The sequence below is a fragment of the Halyomorpha halys genome, unplaced genomic scaffold (genome assembly GCF_000696795.3).
Source record: "Halyomorpha halys isolate HHAL.00 unplaced genomic scaffold, Hhal_1.1 Scaffold737.1, whole genome shotgun sequence".
Taxonomy (NCBI): domain Eukaryota; kingdom Metazoa; phylum Arthropoda; class Insecta; order Hemiptera; family Pentatomidae; genus Halyomorpha; species Halyomorpha halys.
The window spans coordinates 568,133-576,844 of record NW_027116386.1 but is presented as its reverse complement, the minus strand read 5'-3'; positions in this window follow the sequence as shown (position 1 = coordinate 576,844).

Genomic DNA, 8,712 nt, shown 5'->3' with positions numbered 1-8,712 from the left:
GTAGGATGTCGACCATGGTTTTACTGATCGTTTTATTTCTTTTAACTCTCACATTTTTTACCATGATATTATGGTATATATACAAAATTTCTGGTTTATTAAATGTTCGAGTATTTTGTAATTATTTTTTAATTTATTAGTTCAATAAAAAGTTGATTATCTAATTTATTTATATAAATATTTTTCATACTTCTTATTTTTTGAATGAAAAATTTTTATAGATTTTTTTTTTAGTCATTAATATTTAATAATAAATAGTGTTATTTTATGATCATTGTATATTTGAAACTAAAAAGTTGCTTTCAGTTTGTTGTATTTTAGTTGGTTGTTTTTGGTTTTTTTCATTTCTTTCATACACTAAAATTTTTCTATTTTTCATATTTCCCTTTCTATTTTAATACTTTTGTGTTGTTTTTTTTAAATTTGTACCTCACATTGTTTTACTTATAATATCCTATTATAATAATGTGAACTAAAACCCATGAAAGGTTAGAGGTGAAGAAAGATTATATACTGAACTCCTAGATTTTTCCCCCAATTAAGATCCATTTTATGAGGCTAGATGGACCACAGGGTTGACTTATGGCTACAGTAAAAGAATAAATAATTATCTGCCATAGCAGTTGTAGAACCCGGGCCCTTGGAGCCGCCTAACGTCTGTGCCACCCCAACTCCTCTACGACATTATAACTGCGGTAAATAAATTTATTCAGTTAATTTCCCTCAATTTTCGTAGCGCATTATCGTAGAACCTGCATTCACGTAGATAAGGCTATATATCTTATAAAATATATATTTTTAAATCTCTTGTAATTTTTTACAAAACATTTAAACTAGAGACATCTTAACCCACCCCAAGAATCCAACCGTAACAAGAATCAAATACCTACTCTCTGGGGTCCTTTAAGGATTAGAATGGCTAATTTTATGTCATAATTTAAACTACTAATCTTATTTAAAAAATAAATTTATACTTTCTATAAAGAAAATAAACCAGATAAATGATTATTATTAGTTCTTATCAATAATTCTCATTAAATAACGAGTAGTAATATAAAATATTTGATATAAAAGCAATAAAAAAAAAAAGCTTTCAAGGCAGATGGTTGACCTCATCATAAGTTTTTATGAGGCGATATATTTTATAGCTCACTAATTTTAGTATATATTACAACATTTAGTAGTAATAAAACGTTGTATATTATCTTCAGCTAACTACTTAAATTCTTTTTTTTTGTTATCTAATGTCACCCATACGATTTCAAGAACTATTTGAATTTCTGAAAGTATAATGAATTATCGTACCCATAGAAACAATGAGGAACCAACCAACATTTTGTAAAAGTGCATTATATAAGATGTATTCATGGTTTCATAAACAATTTAATTTCTCAACTTGGACCTAAGGCAGATCATTAATTTATTTCACAATTAGAGATAAGCAGAACCTTCGGTTTTTGTTCTGAAATACATAAGGTATAAGGTGAAAATTATCAATATACCTTATAAAACAGCGTATACGAAAGCGTTGGTTGATTCATAATACGAATAAATGTTTTTTAAAAAGGCAATTTAGATTAAAGCAATATATGAATATATGTTTACATATAATTTTACATACTAACCATAAGGATTGTTTATGATTTCAACTATTTCGACAATTGGACGGGTTTCGTAGAATGATAACGACATGCAAATTTAAACAATTATAAAGCTTAAGAAACAATAAATGAGTATAAACCTTATGATTTAATATTTAATTTACGATGTAAAATGGTTAAAATAATTTTTTTTGAGGGATGGGGGGGATTTAATTTCGAAGTTCGAAATCTTTTTAGGTTCTCGTAAACCTAGTCATAATGATTTTAACTATTTTTTTTTTTAATTCTGTTGATAACGCAAGTTTGTTCCGAAAATGAATTGAAGGGTCCCAACTATAACTGAAGGGCCCTAATATTCTCTAAAGAGATCCAGTTAGGTTGAAGACGGCCTTGATTATAAAGTTTTAAATTCCATATTTTACTTTATTTTTTTCTCGAAAGAATAAACGAATCTAATCGTGTAGTTAAGAAATTATTAATATTTTACCTAAGGAATAAACTTCAGATGTTATTTATATATTAAATCATATTGATATTAATGTAAATAACCATTGTATATGACCTAACTTTACAGTGGTTTAGAAATATTTTAATAAAATATAAAGAAAACAATTACAGCGGGAATAACTAAATGAAAACGTAAGATAAATGACTAAAACCTCGCTTTTACACCAATTAGTCGTATGCATTTCTTAACTAATTAATTAGTTAATTAGTTAATTTAATAAATACTATCAAACTTATTGATACATTAAAACATATTACTAACTGGTTTTTAACTAAAAAAAATTATATAATATTCTAAGCACAATTGCTTTACCTTTTCACGCTTGCGTTAACAAATGACTACCCTTAGCACTTAGACAATTTGAGAGTACACTATAAAGTTTTAAGGGCGGTCGGACCTACGTAGAGACTACTAACTACAAACTATCTCGCAGTGACAAGAGATAACATCTAATGAACTAGTTAGGGGCTGCTTGTTACAAGCCCTGTCCCTACATATTATACCCCTGATATCATCTAGCTAGTTTTGTTACCAGATAACCAACTTCCTAGTAATTGCTATGTTATAAAACGGGCAGGGGAAATGTTATAAAAGTTACTGAGTCTCTGTAATGAGTGATAATACTATATATATGGAAAGGTTTTGATCAGTATCATTTAAAAATAAGACATGACTTGAATGTTCTAATGTATTCCCATTTCCGCCTTACTATAGTACTATCGCCTTAGTATTCATGAACATAGAAAAAAAAAATAAATGCATAAATGTTAAAAATTAACAGCGTTTTAATAATTTTTTTAAATTTATTTAAAAACAATATTTGATCCTTTTTCTCAACTTTATTCTTTTTAAAAACCTTCCAACGTTTCGACCACTTAGGTCATTTTCAAGGATACCTTTACTTTGTTGTAATTTTCTCTTTTAAAATTCCAGCTAATTGCCTTTGTCCCATATCATTTCTTCTATATAATTCTTTCCTAAATTTAAAACTTGTACTAACCACTTTTCTTTCTATTATCAAAAGAGAAAATGACAACAAAGTAAAGGTATCCTTGAAAATGACCTAATTGTTCGAAACGTTGGAAGGTTTTTAAAAAGAATAAAGTTGAGAAAAAGGATCAAATATTGTTTTTAAATAAACTAAACCACTCTCAAACAAGAATATATTAATAAAAATTAACCTATTTTTTTTAAATTACTATGTAAATTAGCCTTAATGATTCTTAAACTAGAAATGATGGCAGGTTTTGATTCAGCACACAAAAAAACATTTAGATCTAACATAACAATTCAATGATTTTTTCCACATCTAGGGAAGTATTAAACTAGGATTCTCCCTAAGACAATTTTACTGGAACCACCGTTAACACAAAACCGGTAAAAAGTCACAAGTATTGTTTCTGAAATAACTTATTCAATTATATATCTAATAAAAACAAAATCGTATATAATAATTTATAAATAGTATAGTTATAAATAAAATCATGAGAACCAGTACTAGTGGGGTAGAGCAGACTGATAGAAGGGAAAGCTGAATGCTAACCTGGTTCGGGAAGGCAACAGGTGGCTCTGGAATTAAGTCAATTCTGGTGGTTCGGCGGCTGTGGGGTCTCCCTTTACCCGGTTGTAGGGATCTTACACAAGTAGGATTGGTACTCGGCTATTGAAAGGTCAGATTGTGCCACTGGGTTTACGTCTATCATTAAATAAATTACAATTAAACTAAATGGTGATAAAGTAAGAATCATTTGACAATTCTCGTGTTTATTACGTATATGGTATTTTAGATAACGATATCCTAGTTTTAGGAAAATATTTCAGATCTCCTTATTTATAATATGTTGGTATTTTCAACTATTAATATTTATACTGTTAACAACAATGTGTTAATGATAGCGGAAAATCCTGATGAAAGGAGTTCTTGATCTTCGAAAGAAAAATTCTGTGCCGAATATTTGGCTATGTCAAGGTTGGCGAGAATTGGAGGAGGCGAACCAACAGGGAGGTCTACGAGCTCTTCGGTGAGGGAGATGTGATGCGGCACATAACGGGTGGGGAGGCTGCGCTGGGCTGACCAAGTTGTCAGCGGTTGAGATCCTGAGGAGTTTGCTGGACTGCATCGGACCAGAGGAAGAGGCAGGCCAAGGCTGAGATGGGAGGATGCCGTCATCAGGGATTCAAGAGAACTTCCGAGCATCCGCAACTGGAGAGCGGCCGCACAAGACTGAGCTACATGGCGAAGGCTCATTGAAGAGGCCAGGGTCCAAACGGGACTGTAGCGCCACGGATAGATAGATAGTTATTGATAGCATTAGAAGACTAATAAGGAGAATACAAGACATGATATTAAAAGGTGTTTTAATCAAATGATTGCTTTATTTTTAAAAAAGATATTCCGATATATTGATTAAGTATTGCATGCATCCGATGAATTTGTAGTAGATACCTGATGATGGGGTGGCAACTAAATCTCGTTATTGTATTTAAAGAAATAAAATAAAATAATTAAACAAGGAAGAGTATCTTTCATTCACAATGAAACTCTTACAGTAGAAGATATAACTTTAAAAAAAAAAACTTTCACTTATTAACCTACATATGATCCAAGTTTTATGTAGATGAAGCGATTTTTGCGGTCTGGAAAAAAAATTTAAAAAAAGGCTAGACTAAAAACAAATCTTTTTTTTTCGTACCCTCCAAATTGAAAAAAATAAATAATAAATTTAAAAAAATATAATTACTCGAGATGGAAAAAATAATATAAATTTTATGTTTTAAAAATTTAACAATTTCAAAAAAGATAAATAAGCTCTCGAACAACTGGAGAAGATCGGGAAGTCTAAGGCATTCCATGTTCGAACAGGATGTATTTCTTTTTCTTCTCCTTTAGTTAAACATAAAAGTGAGTAATAGTTTGTATTTATAATTGGAAAAGATGATCGGGGATGCAGTCAGCAAAGTAAACATAAACAAATAAAAAGTTATTTATTTATGCCGACGTTTCGTCCTAACACTGGTAGTGTTAGCAAGGATTCCCTGTTAGCATTCCTGATGAAGACCTGAAACTCAGGTCGAAACGTCGGCTTAAATAAATACTTTTTTGTTTATTTAAGTTTTTTTTTTTTTGCTGACCGCATCCCCGACCATCTTCTCTAATTAGTAATCTACGGTTAACTATCTACACCTCGTTTGCATTTATACATTACGTATTATTGTTTACAATGAGAACTGGTTAATATTTTTAAATGATCAAAATTAAAAGTATTTTAGAGGAAAACGTTATGAAAATTCGACATTAAAGACATATTAAACTATTTCAATGAGGATAAGAACAGACCAATTGGATTGGTTTCCATAGGGAAAGTGCTGCCTGGGTCAGCAGTTATTTTATGTCAAGGAATTACCGACTAAAAAAAAACTTGTTGAATTACTGATGACCATTTTATATTATTATTATTATATATAATAATAATAACATAATATACATATTATTATTAAACTGTTGTAACGTTTTTCCTTTGACCTAAGTCTCCAAACACCGTTATTGTCTACAATATGTTTAATAGTAGAAATATAAATTCATGTATAATTTATCATTTCACGTTTTCTTAATTTTTTTTTTACAAATTATCTGTAAATTTATGTACCAAATGGTTGCATATGTTATTTTATATATATTATTTTTGGGACAGATTTGAGTATGTTGGTTCGAATGATTCAGTTTGACTACAAATCTAAGATGTGTACTGAATACATTGTATAGAGCAGTGATTCTCAAATTGTGCGATTTATTCAATAATTCAAAACAAAATTACAACTATGGAAAATAAAAATTAATAAAGTGTATCAGTGATTTTTTATCCTAGTTGCACCAGTAACCACCAATGAAATTAATTCGTCTTTCAATATAAAATCTTTTTTTGTTGATCACCTATCAGAGCTTATGAAAAAGTTCGAAAAATACTTTGAAGCAGATAATGATAAATTTACGTGGATTCAAAACCCTTTTAAAGCCAAGGCTTCATCAGAATTTACTTCTTTAAGAGAGGAATCTCTCATTGACTTTTCTTGCGATAATATTTTAAAGTTAAAATTTGATAGCATGAAACTTTCTGATTTTTGGATAACAGTAAAAGAGGAGGTAAGAGGTGGCTCTACGAATAATAATTCCATTTGCAAAATCCTGTGCGAAGCTGATTTTTCTATACTGAGTTTTTGGCGGTCGCGGTAATAAAAAGTAAATATCGCTCAAAAATTAACATGTACAAGAAATGAAAGTGACCATATCCAATGTTATTCCGGGTATTGAGAAATTGTTTAGTGAACATCAACAAGCCCATCCATCCCATAAATGATTTAAATAATGTTAAACATCAATGGACATTCGATAAATTGTTTGTGAATTTAAAAGTCATGTTTAATTTATTTTTCAACTAACCTAACCACATTGTGGTTATCCTGTCACAATATCGATATTACCGGAACTGTTGAAATTGGATATTTTATATTATCCGAAGGAAATTATTTTAATTTTTCGCTGTTAAATGGGTATTCGTTTTTAAAGAGGAAATTTTTCAAGAAAGTCAAAAATTTAGAAAAAAAAATCTGATATATTAAGGGCGCCACGGAAAAAAAATCCGACTATTTTGCGAGCCGCAGACCGAAAGAGATTGGGATCCTCTGGTATAGAGAATATATAGTATAATACATTTTTATAAGGAAAAGTTAAGAACTTTCTTGTGAGAAATATTATGTAAACTATTTTTCTTAAAAATTTTAAAATTATAGTAGACTTAAAAATTCACATTACGAAAATATTTTTAGACAAAAATATCACTTCCGTACAATGTATCATATTGTATATGTAACTACTTCTAGTGCATTTTCCTACTTCCCTAAGGTTCAATTCAGCTCAAGTCCTGAGTTCAAAGGTCAAACCAATTATCCAGGTCTGTAATATTAAACCATCTGAAGGGTATTAAAATAGAACCATGGTTCAATTCCTTTAAAACCAACTTCTTGATCGGTCCAATGATTCTATACAAGCTTTTTTTTTATTTTATTAAGTTTTTCTTGACGAGGGTTGAATTTCCTTTTACTTGTGGGTGTATTTTAAGCCTTTGTGGGCGTAAATATGGTGTATACAGAACAAAACTAAAATAATGAGCTACAGGCAGAATATAAAAAAACTAACAACAAGTTATTTCTGTGTAGATATTTTCAGAATCGTGGGTGCTTCTCAGAAATACAAAATAAGCACGGAGCACAATAATCAGAGAATTTCCACCCTTTATGGAGGTATCTTACTCAGTATCGGCCTTATACACTTGACGCCCCCAGACAATTACGTAAAAAGGAAATATTTCTGAAGTTAGAAGGGAAGACCTTAAAAACAATAAAATTAAGGAAGATAAAAGGAGTCATAAGTAAAGGACATCCATTAATTTAAAGACAACACAGTTAGCACTGAGTTTTACAAAAAATAATCAAAAAGATGATTTTTTTTTCTCTCCAGATTTAATCTCAGCCCAATATAGCATTGTTCTTGCTTTAAAGTGTAATTTATAATTGTACCACAACTGAATAATTATCAAAAGAAGGGTCGCCTAATTCCAACCCCCTCACTAAAAATAAAACATTGCTCCCACCAACCATAATCACTTAATTTTTTTCTGCTCCAAACTTTTAAGCTGAATAATATTTTTCCTTTTTTTTTTTTTGTTCGTTATTTATTAATTTATTTTCAACATTTGATGTTTTTGATTTTCATTTAAACTTGTAAATTATGCACATTTACAGTAATTACACTTTTTTTTTATCATTTTTAGTTCAAATGTATTTGATTCTTTTTCATTTTATATTATAAGAAGTTAATCACCTTATGATTTATAATATAATAAATGGTTTTATTTTATTTGTTCTTATATTATTTTATATATTCTGTTAATTATTATTGTATATTTTTTTCTTTTCATGTACATTGTTCGATTTTTATCCTTCTGTTGATCTATATTTAGAGAGATATTTTATTCATTTATTTATTTTTTTTTTTACTTTATTTTAGTATGAATGCGATCAGTTATCAATACTACATATTGCCTAACAATGGCAGACTGTAATATCTATCAATAAATAAAGTATTACAATTTAAAATTAAAAAAAAAAAAATATTGAGAGTACTGGTCGATGTACGACGACGTTTCAATCCCTCAGAGAGAGAATAACACAAAAAATAATTAAAATATTAAAGAGTATGTTTATAATATACTATGAGTATTGATTTTTTAAATAGTATACTGTGTAGAGCAACCTAATGCAGTATATACGTTTTGCTTATTAATTTTTTTATTCTCAGAAATATATATATATTGTAATATGCTCTTTATGAGTAAATAATATATTTTGATGTATAAGGGTTTTTAATATGTTTTATTTTATGTATCATTTTAAGATTGTTAATTTGTTTTGTTTATCCAAAAAGCAAGGTAACCAAGTTTCATTGTTTATAATAACTTCGTGAGTCAAAAACAGAACCAAGATGGCGGTACGTTGAATCAAGGCCACGTTGAGCAGATTCAAATATCATAAAAACTATTTTAACTC